The sequence below is a fragment of the Balearica regulorum genome, chromosome 21 (genome assembly GCF_011004875.1).
Source record: "Balearica regulorum gibbericeps isolate bBalReg1 chromosome 21, bBalReg1.pri, whole genome shotgun sequence".
Classification (NCBI taxonomy): Eukaryota; Metazoa; Chordata; class Aves; order Gruiformes; family Gruidae; genus Balearica; species Balearica regulorum.
Genome location: NC_046204.1, coordinates 4,567,821 through 4,592,359, shown reverse-complemented (window position 1 = coordinate 4,592,359; position 24,539 = coordinate 4,567,821). Strand labels below are relative to the sequence as shown.

General features: G+C 45.4%; 1 protein-coding gene across 4 annotated transcripts in view; it reads left to right on the top strand.

The window, feature by feature from the left end:
- The first annotated feature begins 14,548 nt into the window (after positions 1–14,548).
- RERE (arginine-glutamic acid dipeptide repeats) overlaps positions 14,549–24,539 on the top strand; it is a 250,039-nt gene continuing 240,048 nt past the window's right edge. For 2 of the 4 annotated variants that reach the window (XM_075773599.1, XM_075773595.1), the window contains exon 1: positions 14,550–14,921. The gene's annotated coding sequence lies outside the window, so the exon portion shown is untranslated. Of the gene's footprint in view, positions 14,922–24,539 lie in introns of all 4 variants that reach the window. The other 2 variants (XM_075773600.1, XM_075773601.1) reach the window with 2 other exon arrangements.

Sequence of the window (24,539 nt, the reverse complement as noted above, 5' to 3'; positions counted from 1 at the left end):
TAGGTTTTACATCAGTGAGATGGAAATGGCACACTTAAAGCCAATGATGCTGCAGATCCTTAAACCCTGGATCTTAAGGAACATCTTCAGTTCTAATTTGGGGAAAACCCAACGGATTTCATTTCAAAAGCTGCTGTTATGAAGTAGAGCGTTGTAAAATGCTGAGGTGCGTGTTACATCCCTAAACAAACCCATATGAATGGGCTCTGCCATCGGAGGACAAGGCTCTGAGGCTGCCCTGTGAGGAGTAATGCCAGAACGGAGATGTCTGAGCGCTGCTGGGAGATGTTAGGTCTGCCTGGTACTACTGTGAGTAACTGCTATGAAAGGATTTAGCGCAGAGAGGACTTGATGGGAAAGCCTGGCCTCCACAGGGTCTGTTGATCAATGCTTTTTAACTAGAAAGGCTCATCTGGTATTGGCATTTCCAAAATACCTTGTCTTGTAAAAGACACCGGAATGCTAAACACCTCACGGGGGAAAGGAGGAGGCCATGGCACCTTCACTGGAACTGACACCACGGAGGGAGGAGAAGAACGGCTCTTGGACAGTGCGGTGTTTTCTGCCGCAAAAAGCTGAACTTCTCTCTGGAGGGGATGTGGCCCGCGGTCCTGTGAGCTCGCCCGCCGTGAAGGTAGGAGGAACAGTGAGCTCCTGTCACCAGGGATGGGGGTCTGTTTGCTGCCAGGGCAGTGCTTCGCAGTGTCCGAATGAGCCTGGACCAACGTCCCTCGGACGCAGAGCCCAGCCCCAGCTTAGGCTTCCCCAGGCCCTACGGCCCGTTCAGCAGAGCGACTCCGAAAGCAAACGCAGGCACAGCTGGCTGCCGAAACAAAGGCAGTACTGCTGCCGTGAGAACATCCCTTTGTCGGGCAGCTGGCAACTGTTTCTCCTTATGAGATTTCTCTCCTCTGTCAAGTCCTTCCTAAGGAGAGCTTTGCTATAAATACCGAATTTACCAGCCCAAGCTCAGTGCACAGTAAATGCCTCCTCTCACACAAATCTGTCTTTTCACAAGGCGCTGGTCTAAGCTGGTTGCACTCCACGCAGATTTGAAACCTGGTGCACTTTTCACACACAGCTGATCTCTGAATTAGACCTGTTAAACGAATAAACCAGCTAATTACACATAAATCCTATCAAGGGATTTTTCCTCTTCTGTCAAAGAGGCAAGCTTGTAATATATGCAAAATGCTTTAGAAGGCTTTTCAGCAGAACCATGTCGGGAAGGAATAGCGTGGCTGCTTCCCACCTGGTACCTCAGAAAGTGAAGTCCAAATTCTCAACCCACCCTGCCTGGCCCTCTGTATTTCCACCTGGCGATTCCCTTTTAATAAGCACCCGAAGGCACAAAGAGCCGGCAAATCAGGTCACCGGCTGCCGTAAAGGGACAAACCCCTAAACGGCAGCACAGCGGCGATGAAATGACACGTGAGTAGTGGCTGGCGCCTGGGCTGCGGCTACATAAACCTGCGGGGAAAAGTAACGTAGTGCACTGAGCTGGAATCCTCTGCTCAGATGAAAAGTTTGGTCCCAGCTCTGACAAAAGAGCCTTTTACTTCAGCTGGTTAACAACGCTGCAAATGAAGCCCAGGTATTAATTAATTACACTGCGCACCTTGTTGTCAGTGCATGATGGAGAACCGTTACAGGTACAATTACCAGATGTGTCATCTCTTCAAATCATCAGGAACTGGCATGCAAAACGGCGGGGGTAGGAGAACGTTGCCTGAGCTCTAAAGTCAAAAGCTAAAGTCAGCTGCTGTTGAACTGTACGCTCCTTCCTACACCAGGAAATCAGTCCCACAATGTCGGATGCTGCGCTCACCTGTCCCATCAAACCAGAGCTAGATAAAGCTTTCAACTTAAATCTCAGGGAGTATTTGGGCCAGATCAGCAAGGTGCTTCCAGCTGCAGAGGATTCAGGCTCCACCTAACGAGGCCAGAGCGTTGAAAGGAGTTACTCGCAAAGGAAGAAAAGAGACCAGAATGGGTAAGTGCTGAAATGTGGGACTGTGGTTTGTAGATAAGAATTTAAAGTGTGTTAGAGAAAAGTGAATGATCAGTAACTCTGTGTGTGTGTGTTTGGAGTGAGGGCAATAAGTGAATAGGGAACAAGATTTGATTGCTGAAAATCAAGACCTAAACCTGCAGTGCTGGAGAGGGGAGAGATGTGTCTGCTCCTTAATCAGAGCCTGAATCCTGCTGCAGAGCTCCTCACCTTTCTGTACTGTCCCCATGGAGCTCCTACTCGAAAAGCTGTGCTTTATAACAGAGTGCAAATGTAGCACAGCCAGCGTCTTTATGACTGTAATAATTTGCAGGGACGGCACTCTTTGGAGCAGAAGGAGGCATCAGCTTAGCAAACACGAACTGGGAGGCTATTCTGAGAATAGCAGGCAGCCTTAAAAGCGGATCTGAAGTGAGAAGCAGGCAGAAGAGATGACTGATGAGCAGAGAGGAGAGGCAGGTGGCACTTTCGGGAGCTATTCAGGTAACAGGATATATAATGGAGTGATGCAAAGGACTGGAGTGGGAAAGATCTCCCATTACCCACTGGCTCTATTTCTGCTTTGTAGCCCAGGCTGCTCTTTGTATTAATTTCCTAATATCTTGGCTTCTAGGTCTCGTACAGGCCCTGTCTCAAAGAGTTTGTTCTGGACAGAAAGGAATGTTGCCATCCCTCTATAATCAACGAGAAACCAAACAATTCACCGTTTGGCTTTCTTGCTAGACGTTAGCCCCCGGTAGGGCGCAAGCACATCGTTCATAACTTCACCCTCGGAAACTGAAGCTGGCAGTGCAAGGCATGTTTTCCAATCCGTTGGTTATTTGGAACCACCCGTAGAGCTCACTCATTTTTTAGTATCGTGGGGATCAGAACTGGACCCTATCTTCCAGCAGCGGCAACGGTGTCCAACACAGCAGTACCGTAACCTTCCTAGTCAGGTTGGTACTGTCGGTGGGTCACCCACCTGGGGAGGACAGCGCTGTCCCCGGAGCACAGAGACCCGACTTCACATGCGTCCACAACGCGATGCTGGCTGGGGCGATGATCTGGATTGCTCAGCGCCCATGTTTCACCCTGTTCACCTTTCTTCCCTGATTTTTGTGTCGTTCAAAAATGTTGGAAAGGATATTTTTTTTCTTAGAGCGTTGATTTTAAAAAGAAGCAAACCTACAATTGAACAGTGGATCGGCCCTGCTCCTTGCAGAACGTGCTCAGCTCAGTGAAATCTCGAGACTTGCCAAGTAGATTTTACTGCCTCTAACGTGGGTAAGAACAATTCTACACCCAGTGCCTTTTTCCCCTCCTGTTTGCTCACCCTGGGCACAAACCCATCCCTGTCTCATTGCGTGCATCCAGCGTCACCGTCCTGGGGGAGCCCGTGGCACACGCTACTCGCCCTGGGCTGCTGTGCCCTCTGATGACCCCGGGAAGGGACCTCGGTGAGCCAGGCCACGTTTCCCTGTGTCGGGAGAGGCAGAAGCTGTGGGAGTGAGCCATCTTGTTTTGAAGGGAATTCATCGACTGCGGTGCTTTGTCATCACCCACTCGCTCATCCCCGGACATAAAGACTTGTGTAAACAGCCTCGCACGCTGCTGGGGGCTTGGCAGCGGGCGGCTGAGGGGAAAAGCCCCACACCAGCACAAAGGACCGGTAAAGGCAGATGAAGGGAGCGCAGCTGCTGCGTTTTCCCCGCTGGGAGGAGGATATTTGGCTTTCCTGCTGCTGCGGAGACTGCAAGGAGACACGAGGGTGGCTGGCGGATGCAGGGAGAGAGGATCTCAGCTGGGCAGCCAGCCAGCCCTGCCTGCCCTGCGGCAGCATCTCGGGCTGCGGCCTCGCGCTCCCGATTTCAAGAACTGCGCCAGGCACCAGCTTAGTCCCTCCGCTCCCTCGGAAAGCTTTTATTACTGCTCTCTTTGTATTGCTGGGTGAAATGATTTCCTTGTAGATACGAGCTGTGGGTGGGTGTGAGAATAAAATGCAAGAACCCTGCTCCTCTCTGAGCACGTGGGAACGTCGCCTCTCCCTGCATCTGCCTGCTGGGGTCACCGTGGTGGTGCTCAACCTGCCCCGGTTTGGTCATTTCTACAGAGAGAGACCCACTCGTGTTCCCTCTTCGGGTCCCCAAGAAGGCCTGAAGTGCCATCAGATCGGACGCACTCTACGTGTACTTCGTGCTCCGTGGATAGACACGGTCGCAGAGATGAGAACTGCAGGGTGTGGAGGAGGGCAAGAAGAAATAAAGCCATACCAGCTGCAGCTCAATCCTGCTGCGAGAAGCTGAAGATGAAAAAGGAAGGAAAGACCCCACCAAAAAACAAGGAAGAAAACTGAGGCAGGGAGGAAGAAAAAGGGTTGAGTGAAGAGCTCATGAAAAAAATGAGAGATAGAAAATAAACTTGAAGGAAGAACATAATCACAAGGTCCAGATCACCTTCTTGTGCCACACTTGAAGCGTGCGTGTGGTGAAATCTCATGTCTATAATACGACGCACAAGCTTAGCTCTGTCTAGAAACGCAGAGGTTTAGTCATCCAGGGTGGCAGTTATAGGCTTAAGTTACAGGAGAGGAAAGAAATACAAATTAGTTTGGCAAAATAAAATCCTCAGACAAAGCCCAGGCAAAATGACACCTTGCTAACAACGGTGCGGGCAGCGGAGGCACCGTGACCAGCACTGAGCATCCCTGGGCTGTCACCTCCTGCTGCTACCGGGGCTGAGCCTCCTCCTCCGCCGTGCTCGCGGCCCAGCTGAGTTCAGCTCTGGCTCAGCACCTCCCCTTGCTGACGCTGGCTGTCAGCACCCAGCAATTTTGCTACTTTAACAAGGTGTACGAGGCTAACCCGGTCGTCCAAAGAGTAATTTGAGAATGAGGGAGTTCTGTGACGGGCAGGGGGTGTAGCGTTCCCTCTGAACATGAGCTGGGGAAGCACCTGGATGGGTGCATTCCAAAAGCAGAACGTGTGGTCGTCTTTGGTTTCTTTGCGAGAACTGTCCCAAGCGAGCATCATCCTGCGCTGTCCAGAAAGGGTTTTTTTCCGAAGCAGTGGCTCCTTCTCTGCCAGATGCTTCCCTTCAGACAGATCAAACTCCTGCTAGCCGTGACGAATGGCAAAGATCACTTCTGTCCACCTGGAGCTGTTTACAAACTTGGCAAATTGATCTGAGCTCAAAATGTTATTTGCATGATGGCGTGTTTTGTTTTAGCAGTTTGAGCACAAAATGCTTTCACTAACGTCGTTTGTTTTGAAGGGATGTTTCTTCTGAAAACTCCTTAAGAAAGCTTTTCAAACAAACAAACAAGGACACCAAACGCTTCCTGCCAGACGAAACATTTTCTTTGCTAATGTTCCACATCGCTGAGTGTGTCGGTTCTGGAGTGACCCAACACAATTTGTGTGCGGACAGGGAAACAGAACCTTTGTCTTTGGTGTGCATTTAACTTGCAGCACGTGAGCTGCCTGAACCCCTCACCCTGCAAAACCCACTTAATTTTATTGCTGAGTCTCTGCTTAATAGCAAGCGTTTCGTGATGTGTGTTAATCTGAGAAGTCATCCAAAACCACAGCTGACTCTTGCTTACAAAACGCTTGCAAACAGCGTCAGCCACGAAGGCACCGATGTCCTATAGCGGCTGCGTTAGTCAAAGCAAAAGACACAGTAGAACTTTACACATCAAGATGCCGACACGCCTCCGTTGGTTGCTCTGGGCTTTATCCACGTCTCATTTTAAGTGCTTGTTCTGGCTCCCCAAAACTTTGCAGAAGGGTCTTGAATAATACATATTGCATTAAAGAGGCACCCAGTGCTGCAAAACGAGAGGCCTGATTCTGTTAATTCAACTGGCTATGCAGGTATTAACACTAACATGCAAGCCAAGATGCTTTTTGGTCGAAGTCCCGCAGTGAAATCCTGCGGCTGAGCACCGAGAGCAGAGCGGCCTGGCCCCGGCTGCCAGGCGTGGGGGCGAGGAGGAGCTCGGAGAGGGCGCGGGGGAAATGCCTCCACCGAGAGTTTGCAATCTGCTTCTGAAAGCTCTTCAGCAAAGCGTCTAGACCTCGTTTTCGGTGGCTTATGATGACCTGACGCTCCGTTGCTTATTTAGAGTGACGGGACGAATGTTCATCGAACTGACGTGGTAAATGTCAGACTGTTTCTGATCAGAGACCTCCAGCATCAGCCGGGTGATCAATGTTCATAGATTTCGAGGACAGAAAACACCGCTACAACCTGACTGGATGAAATTGGTTTAACTTAACACTGTCCCAAACAGAGCCAACCCCCAAAGCTATGCAAACACGCCGAATCTGAGGCTCCTTTCTCCCCAAACGCTGCTTACACCAAGAAGGAAGGAGGGGTGGGATTTTGGATTGAAGAATAGGTATTTTTGCTGTCCCTTTGCTTCCTTCCCGCTGTGATCAGAGTCCTCGTAGGTGTTAGGCGGCTGACGTGTTGCTACGTGGCTGTGCAGAATGGAGTCCTGCCTAGAAAATGCCACGCCGCCGTCCCAGCCTTGCCATCGCTCCAGAGGCACCAGCTGGTGGGTGAACGCTGGGACAGGGTGGGCTTGGGGATTTTTTGCATCAGAAGCCTAATGCCAACCACGGCTCATTTGCGCTATAGCGAGTACACGCGAAATCAAAAAGATGCTGAAAAAAGCGGCGTACGCTAAAGCTCCTAAGCCAATACTTTGGAGGGTAGGTGGGAAATCCCCGAGAAAGACCTGCTTGCTAATGGGAGTGGAGCTGCAGGGCTTTCGTGAATTCAGGTTCCATGACGTGCTCCTACCTCCACACTATTTTATTTGTTGATTTGTCTCTTCATTGAAGCAGGCCTGTAAACAAAAGCTGGGGAAGAAAAGCTGCTGCACTGCTCTGCCGTTGCAAAGCTGACTGATCCACTTTACTGCGCTACTTTAAATAAGTCCTAAATGTGCGGTTTCTGCTCTGTAGTGCTCGGGTTCTTCTCTCCTGCAATAAACAGTGATTGGAAGATGCATATCGTGGTCTCTATGAGGCCATAAAATCACTGACAGTGGGAATAGCTGAATTCAGAGCCTAAAAGTCTACTGTCCCATCAAAATCCAGAGAGCAGATGCTCTGAGGTATGTACAGCCCGAACCTGTCTTCAGGCTCCAAACAGGAGAGGCAGAATGTCTTTAGGAAGGCAGACAGATTTTTTTTTTTTACTTAACAAAACCTAAAATCCTCTTGCCTCTTAACACTCTTGGTGAAGAGTGTTAAGAAGAAGCCTCTCCGGCGGCGCGGCCCCACGTGGGTGCCAGGAGGTCGTGAGCTCTCCTCAGCCCCAGACCCGTCTGAGACCTCAGATGTGTTGTCCCAGCTCTCTGTTGCTCACTTGTCTCACCTGTCCCATGGGATGGATGACACTTTCCAGTGAGGTGGGGAGAATTCATCAGTTGGTTTTGTACAGTGCTTTGAAGATAACAAGTGCTGAGGGGGGAAAAAAAAAAAAGAGATGGTGCTTGAAATGGAAATTTCCCCATTTCTGTCGCTATATTTCCCCTCCTTTTAAAAAAGTACATTCAAATGTACCGTCAAAGGTAGCAGTGTTATAACACCAGGGAAAGAGCAGCTACAATGGGGAGGTGGGAGCCAGAAACCTCCTCCTGGAGGAACAGATTTGCAGTGGGAAGGACAAAAATGCAAATCTGAAATCAATCCGTCTCTCTCTCTCCCTTGAAGGCTTTGGCCATTTGTAACAGTTGAAAGCGGAGTCAGTCACTGAGGACAAGAAGAGAAGCTTGTAAATCCATTTACTACTTTCTGCACTAAAGGAGAAGCAGTGAATTTATAGTGGAAATGCAGTAAGTGCACAGATGAGGTGTTCTACGTTAGTGGGAGAGGATGGCTCAAAAATACCAGAGCAAACGTTTGAACAAACAGAGAGCATGGAGGCCCAGCGAGCCAGACGGATCAACGGCTCTGTGGGCTCAGCTTCCCTCCACTGCCCTGGCTCGGAGTTTTCCTCAGCGGCACAGCAGTGTCTACGCCACATCTCTTTTTGGGATATTCCCCCGTTGTTTGCGCCTTATTGTCCCTGTCACCGCGGGGATGGCCAGCTGCGTCACAAAAAATGGGTGTCCTTCCCAGAGTGGTGGCATTCGGCCTTCCCGAGCAGCAGGCGAATCTGTTGACAGCTCGGCGGACCTAACAGCAGGCATTGCGAAGATCTGAATTCCCTCCCGTCACCTCCGTTCTCGACCGCACGTGGAAACCACTTTCTGCCCGGTTTAGCAAGACCCCACGCCTTGTTGGACCGATGCTGTGATGCCAGAGCTCCCTTTCCTGCAAGGCCGGTGAGTCTGTACCAAAGCCATCGTGCTCTTGACGTGTTGGAGGCCGCCAGCCTTCCAGTCCGTCATCTGGGATTCAACTGGTTCTTACGTACGCTTCTGTTATGAGCCATCAATTGATGTTAAGCATAAGAAACGTAGAAATGAGCCAACTCTGCGCGTGTGCCAAACTTGTCGCTGACGGTCAAGTCCTTTCACAAAAGTCCAAGAGTTGAGGTGAAGTCAGAAATACACACGCTCCTGAGCTGCGTTAGATCACCGCTGTGGCTTACGCACGGCACCTTGTCCGCATGCGCACGCGTCCGCAGGACGTGACCTGACGCAAACCCGGCGGTTCTCTATTGGGAAGAAGCTGATTGACGTGCCGCCGGCTTCTGGTGTGCGGCTGTAGATCTAAACGCGCCCGTGTGTTTGCGGGTGCGAGTGTGCGCACAGTTACTGCTTGCTGTGGGGTGGCCGCTACCTCTCAGAGACGAGGCTACGACACTTGCCAGTGAAGAGGTACCGTAACGCGCAACAAAACCCGCTGCTGCGTAGGGTCCTAAAGGACGAGTTTCAGTTTGTGATGTTCTTGCTATCCAAAAGGTGTTTGGGGTTGAAAGTAAGTTTTTTGTATTTTCTTTACTTACCAGATTTTATCTGGTGTGTAAATCACAGGATGAATTACCTCGTAACTATCCCCAGGTATAAATGGGATACAGAAATAAGCATCAAGGGGTGATGCAATTAATCCCACTCATGAGGAAAGACCGTCATTAGTCATTTGCAGCTTCAGCACTGGTGACTTTCAAGGTGTACAAATCTCTCGTTAGATACGTTTCATGTTCTGCAGATGGCCATTTTGTCTTCTCGCTGCATGCACTGGAACATGCCCAAGTATACAAAAATGAGAGGAACGATTCTTAGGGCTGAAATTTTTTGTTCATTTTCAATGGGATTTTTTTTTTCTTTGCATGGCGCACATCCTGGGCTTTGATAAATGAGTCTCACTAGACACTGTGGTAAGCCAACCTCTGCTAATATTCATTATGCAGAACCCACTAGGAAACGGTCTGAGTCAGGGAAATGGAAAACCTTTAAAAGATAAAAAGATTTTTTAAATTTTTTTTTTTTTTTTTTTAATGAGGAAACTAATTTATAACACTTTACATTTCTGGGATATTTTAGAATATTAAAACCAGAAATTTCAGGGTTGTATGTGCTATCAACGTATTCAACACTTCATAGCAAAGATATAACGATTGACCCATGTGCAAAGATACAGGCAAGACACTTTTTTTAGATCACAGAAAATGTATTCGAAGGTGACTTAGGAGCCTGATGTTAAAGAATCTGAAAGAAGCCTCCAAGGTGGGAACCAGGTGTGAACGTGCTGTGTGTCACTGACGCCACGATCTCCGCAGTGGGCCTGTTTTCGTCCCATGATGAATAACCCGTAGCTTCTTCCTCTTCCGGCGGCTCTGCGAGACCGCGAAAGCGTCTGTGCCGTAGTCCCCACGGGGCAGCTGAGACCCAGTAACTCGTCCCTTTAGCCCATCCTGCTGGTAACTTGTTTCTCCAGCTGCTGAAAAGTTGCATCAGATTAACAAATAACATGACTCTTTTTAACAGGTTCTGCCGAGCCGCTGTAATTTTGTGTGCACTTGAATGTGTGTGAATATGCTCAAATTGATTTAAATCTCATTTACATTACTTTTGCTTTCATTGCAAGCCATGCAGCCAGTTTTAAATAGCGATGGCTGTGTCCAGGAGCAGTTCACGACCATCCGGTGCACTGTCCTTCAAGCGGTATGAGGCTTCCGAAAAGTTCTCTTGTAATACGCGTGAAAATGAGATTTTAAATTCCTGAGATTTCTACAGTAAACAAACCAGGAAAAACCCCCAAAGCAAACAGTTTTCAAGCTAAAGGGCTGGTATTCAGATATCACAAAGGGAAAGAAAGAATATAATCCTTTTTTTGCGAGTGGCGTTAGGTCATCTGTAAAAGCCTCTCAGAATATTATCTCCCAAGCTAATCGCTGTATTGACATTTGCCTGTTTCATTAGAGCCGAGTTTTTACCGCATTGCTGAGGTTAGAACCTGACTCATCTGTCATGGTCAAGAACTGGTTTGTAATTTCATGACTGTAGAATAATTAAAAAAAAAAATCTCTCCCTTAATTTGACTAGTTGGGTTGAAATGGTGTTCACAGAATTCCCAGTATTGGTGTTTTTTGACTTCATAGTTCCTAGTTAGAATTTTTCTCATAGATTTTTCATTTCATTCAGTTGGCAAACTGACAGTTATTAAAAAAAAAAGAGCCATGTTAAAACACATTTGTAAAGAGATAATTTGAAAAAGTTAAATATACCACAAACACTGACATATAGATGTCAGATACAATAGAAGCAAGGGCTGACAAAGGGAGAAAGAAAGAAATGGTATCTAAAATTATAAAGAAAAAACAATTTAGGCCAGAACTGAGTCAATTATCCACATAAGAAACCTCTGTGGCTACTGTCTGAACAGACAGGTTCACGGTCTCCGTAATACACTGACAGTAAACTTTGCAGCAAAAGGGAAGAGTTGGAAAAGTTTTATACACGTGCAGGAAACGGATCAGCATCAGAAGTTGTCTGGAGAATCCTCCTTCACCCAGGGTAAGAACTCTTGCATCACGCTACTCAATCCAGAAACGCTTCGCGTCATTATCATGCAAATGCATTTATTCCCTTCAAGAGCGTTTCTAAGGTTTGCTGGATGCACTACAGATACTTTTCTCTCCCCACATGGGTGTTATCTAGATTTGGCAGCAAAGTTGTAACCAAACATTTTAACTCTGCGCTCACTGATGACCTATTTCATCTGAAAGTGATTTTCCTTTTGCATCAGTGCCTGCTTTCTATCTGTTCACTAAGTGGTATTTTTTTGTTCGGTTTTTGTGTGTTTTTTTGTAATGAAGATGGAATGGTAACGGACAAAACACCACGTGATTTTTTTTTGCAATAAAGTAAGAATAATAATACTAAACATTTGCAGTTTCTGCTGTGCCTTTGCCTCCACGGCCGCCGGCCGCACGAGCAGCAGAACAGAACTCCGCAGCTGAGAGGCGTAAATGCAGCCGGCAGAACAACCCGGGACAGGAGGTCCGCAGGGCGCGGAAGATGGGAAAGCAGCAGATGGGGCAGGAGCAACACCAAGGGCAGATCGCAGCCGTCAGTGAGGTTCCTGGAGCGCCTACGAGCGTGCTCTTGGCTAAACGAGCTCCATGATGCAGCTACTGCGGGGCCACCCACGCGAGCAGTGGGGACAGGCAGCCCTGCCAGGGGGTTTGCGGGTGCTGGTGGGACTCTGGCGTCACCCTGTTTGCGGTCAAGACAGAGGCGTTTCCAGCTGACAGCAGAAGTGTGTCAGATCCAGAATACTTAGCGGAAATGTTGCCGCATCGGATCTGTAGAAATATCCAGGGGTAAGGAACAGGATTTTGAGGATTAACATTTTGTGTGTAGACACTTTATGTGGCATGTTGGAATTTAGGTCTCTTTGTGGATTTGGCCAATTAGCCTTTCTCTGCATCAGCAGTTTTATATCTCCCAGGAGCACTGGGGGATAGACACACAAAACATTGCAAAGATGTCAGAAACTGCCGTGTTAGAGACCTCCTAGTATCTCATATAGACCATCTATATGTACATAAAATATTTTACGCGTAGAACATGCTCGGTCATTTCACCGTCAATCTCTCTCCACTGGAACGCGAACCATGAAAATCTGCAGTCACCAGACAGAGGAGCAATGATCTCTCTCTGCAGCGTTTGGGTCTTTCTTGATCTTCTTGTGCTTACCAAACCTTGTACTACTTCAGCTGGTGGAAGATTACAGGACAAGCTCTGTGGATTTCTTTATTATTGTCCACAGGGTGGGCTGCATCTTTGCAAAAAAAAAAAAAAACCAAACCAAACCAAATAAACCCAAACCAGCAGCTTCAAGTGTTATTCCTGCAACAGTCCTCTGGTTAAGAAGCAAACTTACAATTGGATCGCTTGTGTGTGGTATGAGGACGTGGGTACGCCTGCTAGTGAATAATCACCTCCTTTGCCGTTCAACTTGTGTGAATGTCAGGGGGTACACAGATGTTAGTCATACAACATAGGAGGAAATTCCCCCCAACCATTATTTTTGTTTATCAACAAAATATGACATCAAAATGTTGCAAGTAAATACACCTAATCCTCATGTGGTGACGTGATCACCAAGTTAGCAGAAGAGGAGAGAGGGAGAGAAAAAGAGGAAGGGAGAGGCTGCTATGGAGAATTTTCCTACCACAGAGACTGGAGAAAGCTGGAGGCAAGCTCGCCGTTGTGGCAATTTGTACAGTTTTTAATGCATACATCCAGAGACGAAGGAACATGAAATTGTAATTAGCAGAGAAAATAGGAGAGATGGAATCAGACTCTATCAGGGACAGCTTAAGTGTAGCCTCCAAAATGGCTGTCAGACATTTAACTGATGTGCATTTTTAGACACTTATCTAAATTAGTTATTAGAACACAATCAACTCTGTGTCTCAACCTCTGGTGGTAATGTCCCTGAAGTTATGCTAGGGATAAATTTGTCCTGTGTGTTCAGGGCACAGAACTAAATTCCTCTGATGTACAGACCTCAAATCTCCTTGTGTGTGCCTTTCCCTTCAGTGAAAACAGTTCCCACTTCCCTCTGCTAAAGGCAATAACATTAACAGCCTCAGACTTATCTCCTGTGATACTACCAGAATCAGCCATGAAGACAGTTTACAGAGACAGCAAACAGTTGGGGTTACACAAGTGTAATTGAGGGCAAAATCTGTCCTGCCATATCCTAGTGCTTTTTCAAAATGTAGACATAATTCCACGTGAAATTTCTCAGATCCCCAGGAAGAATGTGTGACTTTCTTTACAGCCATGTGATTTATTTTGCTGGCCTGTGTTCTGCGGATGAAAGGTGAGGTTAATGTTAAATAACAAGTTTGGTCTATTTTCAGCACTGGTACCTTCATGCTATCTTTTCTAACTATGCGATAGCTCAGAGATGAAAAAGCGTAAAAATCTCCTAAGTGACCAAGTATTTTATTAATCGTTACTCATTAATTTGGAATTCTGCTGTCGTGACAACTTCTTCACTGCACAGAGCAATAAGCAGCAGCAGCAGCTTTTTATCTAGTAACGCACTTATGCATAAACTTGACTTTCTGTGCAAGACCAGTAACAGCGGCTTAACGTGACTAACACGGAGCGTGCACCTAAAAGGCCTGATGGACTGAGCCACAGCGCAGCCAAAAGCTCCTGCCAGCCATAAAATTTTGTACCTTGTCTCCCATTGAAGACGCTTCAAACACATTTACTCATAACGCTGGTAACTGTTTACTTATTCATGAGAATGAGACAACTCAGAAGAAACACTCGCACGCAAAACGCACGTCGAACACGTACTACCATAGAGCCGCGGTGGAAGGGTACTACGCAGTGTACAAACGAAGCGGTGCAACACCAGGGCCGCTCCGCCTTTGCGCCAGGCTTCGTGCATCTCCCGGGGCTGGCCTGGGCTGGGCCGCGTGGCTGATGCTGGCCTGGGCTAGTGGTGCCAGGGCCTGGGCCAGCGGTGTGGGGCCTGGGCCAGCGGTGCCAGGGCCTGGGCCAGCGGTGTGGGGCCTGGGCCAGGCCGTGCTGGAGGCTGCGGGGAGGTCGCAGGGCTCACATTCCCCATTATGTTGTCTTACCAAGCGTGCCATCGCAGTAGGGGATGAAGGCAACCTAAAAACAATCCCCCCCCCCCCCCCGATGCTTTTTGACGTTTAATTGTTAAGCCCACGCGCAGAACAGTTAAGGGGTGGACGTGGCCGTGATCTCGCTCCGCGCTCTCTGCCGGCGGGGGGGGGGTGGGGGGGTGGGGGGGTGGCGGTGCGTGGGAAGGCCCGGCCGTGGGGCCATTCTCCCCGGGCCGTGCTGGCGGGATGCGCCCAGCGCGCACCGGCTCCGGAGCGGGTGGGAACCGGCCGCCTTTGTGCCACCGGGCCCAGCGCCCCTTCAGGCGGCGGCAGCAGCGGCGCGGCCCGCTCCCCACGCCCCCCCTCCGCCTTCCCCCTATTCTTTTAAATCACTTCCATCCACTTTGCTGATTGGTTCCGGCCTCCTGCCGGGTCACGGGGTGCCCCTCCTCCTCCAATAGAGAGGCCGGATACTGGCATGCGGCTCCGGCCTGGCTGCGTTGCTGGGTGCCCGTTCGGTGCGTGCGTGCGTGAGGGAAGGCAGGCGGAGGCAGCGCTCGGCTGCCTGGACCCCCCAGCCCGCCGCCGCCCCTCCTCCTCCTCTTCCTCCTCCTCCTCCTTCCCCCCTCCCCACAGTCCCCCGCCCCGGCCCGGTCGCCGCCCCGCTCCTTGTCTTCCCCGTTAAAATGCCCCTGGGCTGCCACTGTTGAGGCACCGCGCGGGGACCCTGCTGCTTGCCGCCGCCGCCCGGGCAAGAGGGGAGCTGCTCCCCGCCCCGCCGCCCCGCTCCCGCCCAGCGGCCCCGCCGCCGCCGCCGCTTTGTCCCGGCAGCGAGACGGAGCCGCCGTTGATGGTGTAGCGCACCGCGGAGGTAGGTGGGCGCGGAGCGAGGGAACTTGCCGGGGTTTTGTTGTTGTGGTGGTGGTGGTGGTGGGGGGTGAGGCCCTTCCCTCCTGCCTTGTGTGTGCAGCGTAGGTACGTTTATTTATTTGCTGACCGGCGTTGGTAAGTGCGGGAGGCAAGAAAAGGAAGCGCCGGGTGAGGGAACTCCGGGAAGAATGCCCGGGGCTTGACGCGGGAAAGGCGCCGAGGGGGGCTGTGTCTGCAGGCGTGAGACGGGGGGAGAAAGTCCCTCGCCAGACTTCTTGCTGCTCCTGCCTGCTCTCGCCCCGGGAGGATGCGTGCAGGGGGTGCTGGCGCTGAGATTTTTGTGTGTTTGGGGTTTTTTTTTTTCTCTCTCTCTTTTTTTTTTTTTTTCTTTTTTTCTTTCCTAGAGTGTCGTGTCTGTTTAATGCTCAATAGAGGAAGGGTTCTCAGGGAAAGGTTTGACTTGTTAACCTTTTAAATAAACGCGAGATTGGGAAATATTTAACTTAAATGGACACACAGAGGATATGGGCTTAGGTGTTTAAAAGGTGCGCTTATTTTCATGTGTGGTAGGTATGGAATTGTGAAATGAAGATTTGATGCAAATGAATTTAATCATAACATTTTCAGTAGCATAGGAAGGGGTGGGGTTTTTCTCCTCTTTTTTTTTTTCTTTCCCATTTTTCTTTCTGAAGTGTGAAAAGAAGATGACCAGAATCAGAAAAGTAGTAGGAGGCAAACAACATTAGAGGCTTTATAGCCGAAACTGGCTGTTCAAGCAATTGCTGGGAAGAAAACCAATATGATTCATTGTTGAATTGTCTTTTTCCTTAGATTTATTTTTACATGCTGGTTGCAGTTATTTTGATTTACTGACTTCTTATGCTGAGTTTTTCCTCAAAGCAGTAATGTTCTTGGAGATGAGAAGCTCTGAGCATATTTATGCAGTCAGCAGGCTACAGTCTGATGTCTGTTTACTCCTGAGTTACGTTGACCAGTTGTTGGAATCAAAGATATTATTTTGCTTGTGCACCAATGCAACTGAAATGAGGAGCCTCAGCCACTAGTTTTTACTGTTACAATTTAGTAAAAATGCTTTTTCGGAACAAATCTGAAGTAACATAATTCAGATAGTATGCCTATTCTTAAATATGGATTTTAACCAGGTAAAAATGAACCTTGTGCCAAAGGAAATAGTTGTTGGTTGTAAAAGGCATATGTCAAATTTCTGATTAATGTGCAATGTATAATATTTTTTTGTAATTCTAGTATTACCGGGCAAACACTTTGGTGTTTTTTTGGTGTGTTTTTTCTTTTTTTGTACGCTATTCCCTTAAAATTGAGAAATCCACAGTGGTTAAGAGGGGTGGAAGTGCTTCTATAATAATAAAAGCGCTTCTGGTAAATATGTCTTATCTTGGTTTTACTCCTTGAATTTGTACCATAAGCTATGAACAGGGATTGATTTTGGTGGCCTGGTTTGGACGAATAGTGATTTTAGAGATTTGTCGTGGTTGATGAGGTCTGGAGGGAAGAGAAGGAGGTAGATGCGCACAATGCCCAGGCTTGGGAGCTCATTGTTCTTTGCCATACACTCTGCTGTGTTTGGGACTGTGTTCTCACTCAAACATGGTATCCTTCTCTTTTGAGAAGTGAAAGATAGAGAATGGGAAGCATTTTCTACCTCTTTCCTCCTTCCCCAGAATGGCCTTTTGGTAACCTAGCGAAATAGTACACTAGAAGCTAAAGGGCGCCAAAACATTCTGTATGTTCTTTCCTCCTCCCCTCCCGGTGCAGGCTCTGCTTCTTTCTCTGTCTGTAAGTGAATATATAAAGAGAGAGGGAGCACATGAGGTGAGTCTCGGAAGTACACTCTTTTGAACCCGTCTCAACTTTCTTTCATGTTCTACCTTCTCCCCCCCCACAAATCAAAACCCCAGCTGGCTTGAAATACACAAATCTGGAGTGGAGTAATTTTTATTAGCTTTGGGATGTTTGGTCTGGGAGGCACGTGTGCAAGGAAAACTACTGTCAAGGGAGAATGCTTCAGATAAAGGCACTGGGATGACAAAAGTAAAAGGAAGTGTGCAGAGGTTGATTTCAGTGTATACATGTTTTCCTTTCCTGATGAATGTTTAATGTTTCTGTTTTTACAGCAGCATCTGTTAAAAACAAAACAAAAACCACTCTCCTAAAAACCCCCTACAAAACAAACAACGCCCCTCCCAAACAAACAACACCCCCCCCCCCCCCCCCCAATTGTACAATCATAGCATATCTCCAGTGGAAAGGGACCCATAAGGACCATCAAGTCCAGCTCCCTGCTCCTCGCAGGACTACTACTGTAGTGTGTGGTATGGTAAAATCTCAGTTAGCTCACTGGTAACTTCAACGAGCTGATGATACTGAGGTTTGCAGAGGGGGGTAAAGAGAATAACATGTGGGTGTTGAGGAAAAGATGCCAGTGTGCTAGATCCTTTAGAAAAGAGGCAGCAGTGACAGTCATAGTTTAATCATGAGGCCTCTAAGTTTTGGTTGTGATTCTTTAGCTAACTTCAGTGTGTAATTGGGGTAAATGACTTCAGTTTCCTTACCTGAATGAAATGTGGTGATTGCCTCTGGACTGAGGATGCTTTATTTTGTATTTTGCTACCACTCATATAGCTTTGGTGTGGCTAGCAACAATTTTGACGTTGCAGGCTATTGCCTACGTGAATGCTATGATTCGAGTTCAGAGAGGTACAATGAAATCCTTATGCTGCCTCTGTGGCTTTATGATTCCTCTGGCATGCGAATTTGTACTTTGGAGTAACTTAGAGGGGGATAACTCCCCGTTTGGACAAAGCTCTTGGTATTTCTGTGCAAAATGGGAAGCATTTCTCTGGCAGAAAAGGCAACTGAAGGTAGGAGAGACAGCCCTGCCTTAAACAGTAATTACATAGCTGGATTAACAAATAGTGATTTCTTCCAGGGGTTTGTTTTACCTTAGTGGGGGTTTTGTATGCATGCAGAAGTCCACCCCGTGGAGCTGTGTGTATAGATTGAGCATGGCTGCAGCAAAAGGCTAATAGCCAACAACACTCATGAATGCGAAGAGATATGGTGTGTGTAATTCTTAATGCTGGTTACAGCTTAGGTGAGAAAAACGACGTTCTGATGTTGCAGTTTAATAATTGACTTTTTAAAATAACATGCTATTTGTAAATTTACTATCATAGCTACAAAATGCATTTCTCTGTTCTAGCCATCCTGGGTAGTTGTTTTGCCCATAAAGAAGTTATTTCACTTCTGGGAGTGGGAGGGGGAAAAAAGTGTGCTGTGAGCATATAGAATTTTGCAAGTGTGTGTTACTGGCTGTGTAATGGCACAGCAGAACCTGTGTTCTCTCAGCAGAGCTGTGCGTACATTAAGATTGCCTGAGGGTAGCTTTGATTTCATTATGTGCCATATTTAAGGACACTGTAAGCTTTAGTAACATGTTACGCTCTGTGTTGTTGGCATATGAATACAGTACTTGAATTGTAGTTAATTTCTAGATTAAAAAATAATCATAGTTGGAAAACAGTTAGTTATTAGCGATCCTGAAATGAGTGAGCAACTACATTAAATTTAAAAGGGGTGGTCAGGGTTGGAGTTAACCATTTGGAAAAAAAAAACCCCCAACCAAAACCCAAACACGAAACCAACCCTCTCTAACTTTCTAATGTACAGTTGTGTGTGTGTTTTTATTTTTTTAGGTTGGTATCCAGGTTAGAGTAACTATTTTTAAGGTGCAGCTATTTTTCACTCTGGTTTTGCTATGGAAATACATTGCAGTTGTTTCAGTTGCATGAAGTCTAAACAAATCATCCTGCTTGACTTAAAGGGATGCATAGTGTCTGACTTTAGTTCAGAGCTTAAATTTAAATCAATATGCTTAAAATACAGCATATTTTTAAAAAAAGACCTGTCTTGGAACTAAAACAGAACAAAACCCGTATTGACTGGAGACCTGTTTATTTAGCGTGCTCTTTTAGAGCTGCTTGAAATGAAGCTTGTGCTCTACTGATGTTAAGTTGGTTTATTGCAGTAGGGAAGTTGGAAGGTGTGTGAGATTGGCACTGGTGATGTGGAAGGTATCAGAAGGAGGTGAGTGTGATTAGGTGCAGTTTGGAAATGGTGCTTCCAGCAAGTTGCTAGGAAGAAAATCTAGCCACTTCTTGGAGTGATAGGAGGTGTTAGGGAGCAGGATCTACAACGCAGTATTGTGCTCTTCATGTTGGTTTGCCAGCAGCATTTTACACAAGCTTTTATAATGTTGGTAGCTGTGCCCAACTGCTCTTTTCAGAGAGGCTGATGTATGAACAAAGGAGCAAACAAGATATGAATACTGTGCTGGCTCCTTTTGATTTAGAAGTCTACTGGGGCAAGGAGTTGCTGTAAGTGACTGAAAAAAACAAACAGATCGAAATATTAGCTGACTATTCCTGTCTCAATAGATGTTGTTTGTTTGTGGGGTTTCTTTTAATACAAATGTCTGTTTAGTTCACTGAGCATCCAGAATAGTACATTGACCTAGAGAAAAGTGAAACTAGCTTGGATACAAACATGGCTTTTCTCTTTATGCCTAATGGGGATAATGATGGCCTTTCTTGGTGAAATTCTTAGAAATGTGTGCAATGAAATGTACTGTATCAGAGCTGATGGTGTTTCTCTGAACTCTAGGCATAAAAGATTGCATTTGTATTTGGCATCTTAATTCTATTAAAAGTGCAGCTTTGAAAATGTAGATCAGCTTTTGGTATTGCGTAAACTTGATAGATTAAACTTTTATGATTGAGTTATTAAAAAGCAGGTGATTCTTTGAACATGTATGTTGTCTTTTGTTCTTCCTACAGAACACAAATGAGAGGCTAGTTTGTTGTTTTAAGATTCAAGATAAGTGGAAGAAAACGAGTGCTGATTAATTCTGAGGTCTTAGTTAATCTGTGTGTTTAATCTACTTGTCTATATTAAAAAAAAAGTAAAATCGTTATAATGGTGTTATCAATCTCTGATACTGAGAGTCAATTTTGGCCTGTTTCAAATATGTAACAGGATTTCTGTTTTAGAATGACGGATGTTACGTGGTCTTTTCTAGTGCATGCAATGAAGGTTGTAGTGTAAATTTATTTTCATGACCAGCAGTACTGATGAAGCTTATGCTTCAGTAGCTTTTCTGACAAGACAAGAGCTTGTAAGTCGTGAAGTTTGCCCCCTCCATCCCTGTTGCCAGTTTCTTTCTTTTTTTTTTTTTTTTCCCCCTTGTCCTTCATAACACTTGAATGGGCAAGTGGCATGGATGTGCCTACGGACTAGCTGGCTGCCAAGAAAAACTTAAAATGCTGGTTTCTGTCTGGCCGTGCCATACTGGGGATGTAATTAATTAGAGATTTTTTTCCTATCCATCTGCTGGTTTGCACAAAACTTTCAGGAATGTTGGTTATTGCCGAGATGACTGTCGTGGCAGGCTTGTTTGAAATTCATTACACACCAGAAGTTACTGGCATGAAATGAGAGGATATGGGAATTGGGGGGGTGGTGTGTGTGTAAGTGGGGTGGATTAGGGAGATTTTATTTTCTCTGAAAAACCAGCTTAAAGAGAAAGGAAGTTCTGTCATCTAGTGCTAATAAATATTTCTGTCTGCATGATGAGCAGTTTGTCCTTTATGTTTGTCTTTTTGATATGGCCAACTGTTTTGAGGTAGAAGCAGACAAGTTGGGCACTTGGCAGATCTTTCATCCTTTTTTCTGGAGATGTTTGGAAATGTTCTTGGTGATCAGCTGGTCTGGGAGCAAGCATCTCATACAACTGTTGGTTAAAATACATAGGGGGAATGCTTTTGTTATGTTATGCTAAACATGAATAAACCTACTAAGGAGGAGAATTTCTTACTAGTGAGAAATTACTGTTAAAATTTTAGGAAACCAAGCTTTTGTTTGGTTTGACATGGCTCTTGGTGTGTTCATACCAGTTCTCCACCAAATGAATCCTTATTTAGAGTAAGCCTAATTCATTTTAGGGGACTAAAAATGATAGATCTTATTTGATCTCAGATATCTTGCAAGTGGTATGTACTAAATTCTTAGGCATATGTTATATATTAAACTCTTGATTTTTACAGTTGGATTTCTGTACATGGAAACACAGTAGTCTGAATGTGTCTAAGGGAATGGATGGGGGAATATACCTGGGGGTGGGAATTGTTGATCATGCACATAACTTGTATATATATATTTTTGCCTACTGTGAGGTAGGGGCACATTAATGAGATAGTGTAAGATAAGTTGCTGTGTAACTTAATGAATGTTAGATATATGATAAGTGTTCACTCTCATTGATGGCATATGTGAGAGATGCCGATTTTCTTTCCCCGAAGCACAGGTAACTTCAAGCAGCCCTGTTTACTTCTATCCTTTAGTAGATGGCTGTGGGCACTTGAAACAGAGTGGCTGAGAGTCATGGGACCTCATCTATGTATTTATACCTTGATTCAGCAGTCTGTGTAGCACTACTCATTCCATAACCACCCATGTATTGCATAAATGGACAAATTGTCTTGTTTTAGCTAATATCTTAAATTTTAACAAAAGACACTTGTAATATTGGCAATAGAAGCTCTAGTGAAGAGAGGTTTTAAGTTTCCTTTAAGTGAGAAACAGTTCAAAGCATATCTAGGCTGTGGGAGAGCTAAAATGTGTAGTGAATGGTGGACTTTAGAGTGGCAGCTAAAGGCATTGAGTCAGACTTGTGACGCCAGAGAAGTCTTTTCTATACTGCTGCTGAAATAGCTATGGTCTAGCTGGAGCTTGTAAGACTGTACTTAGCTTTAAACCTGAGCATTTATGATAATTATGTGGTTGCATTGCTATGTAAAGCAGGGTGATCTAGACTTGAGTGTATTGGTGTGGTAGAATAGAGAATTAAAACAGAATATGATAGTGTTTGTCAAAGACTACTATTTTGACAACCAGTTTATTCCCTGGTTTAAAGAAAAATGGCAAGTTCGGTTAGTAATTAACTATGTATTACAGGACATTAGGGGATCAGAAGCTTTGTGCTAAATATCAAAGTTATTTCATATGTGTTTAAGGATTATCAATCTTCTTAAACAAGTGGGTATATGACATTAGCCTGCTGATACCAGCAGCCATAAGGGGTTAGAATACATGGTGTTGATGCTAAAATGCCTCTGTCTTTTCCTTGATTTAGGAGTCTTCATCCATTCATGTATGTTAACATGAAAAGTGTCATGAATATGAAAGAAGAAAGTGATGGTACGTCATAGACTTAAGTGCTTTAAGGGTTGTATCTCTCCGAGAAATTATACCCAGTAAAAAATAATGGTGCCCATGCAATCTGGACCTTCAGATTTGTTTTGAATTGAGAAAGAGCACCTGGCATGTAGGAAGGTTCTTTATGGTAATAGGGTGGGCACACATCAGATGCTTTTTCCTAGACCTGTAATTGAAGAGTGGCTCTGAGCTTGGAGAACTTTGAGTTGAAGGGAGCTGCTTTTCTCTTAAATTTCTGTCTTCCACTGTGCATGTAGGGTTTTTTGGGGTAGTTTTTTAATAGTGGTGCTCTTCTGTACTTTGGAAGGTTTTTCTTGCCCACAAAAACTTAACCTGTCTCTTGGAATTTTACCTGTGTTCCCTTGTCGTCATTCTTCAACGTGTTTTTCCATCCCCTCTGTGTGCAATAGCTTTAATGCAGGTACTTCACCTCTTGTTCAGGTGCATCAGCTTCACTGTGATCATACTTTAGTATGATCTAGAACTGCAGTATGAACTTAGAAGTATGAAAGAAACTTCAAAGTATGGAAGTAGAATTAGGAACTTACATTGGTGAAGTTGCTTAAAATTTACCTGATTAAGGCCCAGTATCTGACAAGATCCTGTAAAAAAAAAAAAAAAAAAAAAAGCTTTGCCTTGCTCCTTGTTCTTAATAAATTTAAAAATGGGAAAGGCCACAGGTTCTTTAGGTGAACAACACACGCACAATTTAACAATAATTGTGTGTTCTTCGGGTACCTGATATCTCTGTGCCAGGATGGTACATCTTGTATAAAAAGGAATGCAATGTCTCTATTAGAGATCTTCAAATGAGGTCAGTGCAGGAGACTTAAACACTTAATCCTCATTTTTTACAAACTGGGAGTGAGACACAGGAAATCTAATTTATGTCTCCAAGGTCATTCATTTTCACAAAACTTAATAGACTTGCCTCTGACTGCTCCTTAAACCACTGAATTATGCTACTTGCCTTCTAATGTGAACCCTTAAGATGAGAAACTTTACCTAATGATAGAATGAACTTAAAGGTACCTGTTCATTTAAAGATTTCTGTGAGTCAAAAGCCCAGCTAGTAAGAGTCATCAGGAAATAACTGGCTTACCTTAAGACTGGTTTGAGCTGTGCATTTAACTTCTAATGTATTTTATTTGTAAGATTTAAACTGTAGATTTATTATTATCACAAACACATACAAGTTTATTTGATGTTACTAGGAACAAAATCAAAATGGGCATGTTTTTAGTGAAGTAAAACCCATTTTATTTTATTGAGAACTTGCTGTGATTTGCCCCTTGTATCTGCTGTTAATCAGGGAAACCTCCTTCCCTCTTCTTGTTCACAGTGTTTTCTGTGACTCAGTTTCCATGGTAAACTTTATGTTCCCTGCTGCTTAATTCAACTGAACTCGGAGCAGAAGCTATGGAAGGCTTTCAGATGATGACAGAAAAACTGTTTAAGGTTACTCTTGTGTTGGCTGGCCAAAGCTGGAGTAGGGTATTGTTTCAAAGGTTAAACTTTAAATCAAAGGAACTGAGTGAAAAGGGGCAAACGTAGATAACTCGATGAAGGTGAGTGAAGAAACATGGATGGAGTATGGTAATGCAAGTAGTTCTCCTAAGGCAGAGATGCAAATAAAACAGCCTGAATAAAGGGTGTATGGATTTAGGGCTTTTCTGTTTATAGGCAGTCTTTTGGTGTTGGGGGAGGCTGCAGTGGATGCTTCTGGAAGAGAGGGTGAATGATATTTGGATTAGAAAAGGGCCAAGCTGACTGTTACCATATGCTCTTGAAGGAAACCTTAGGGAGAATCCAAATTCTCTTCTGACCTGCTGAAACAGTCCTGGTTGCTGTTTGAATGTTCTTCATCAAAGTTTTGAGGTATTGTAGCAGTGCAGTAGGTGAAAAGTTAGTGGTGTGTGTAGTCTAGTAGTCTTAAGATTTTTTTTCATTGTACTAATTCGTAGGGAGGTGTTAGAATTATCAGTGATATCTTGCTACATCTCAAATGTCCTTTGGCAGGTCAGTAGAAATCTATGTGGCTTGTAACGTATTTATTTTGTACCTCTACTTATATTTTTTTTCATAATTGTGCCAATTTTCCTACTGTAGACTTTGGAATTCTACCTGCTGTTACTCTCTCTTGGTGATTAAAGGTGAGTGTTTGAGGATATGTTTCTTTTTCATGAGTCTTGGTCCCTATCACAGCTTACCTTCCATGGCTGGCTTTGTTAAACACAGTTCTGTAAACAGCATATTTGTTCATTCTTCTGGCTGGAAAAGTCATTTGATTCTTATTTCCTGCTTCTCT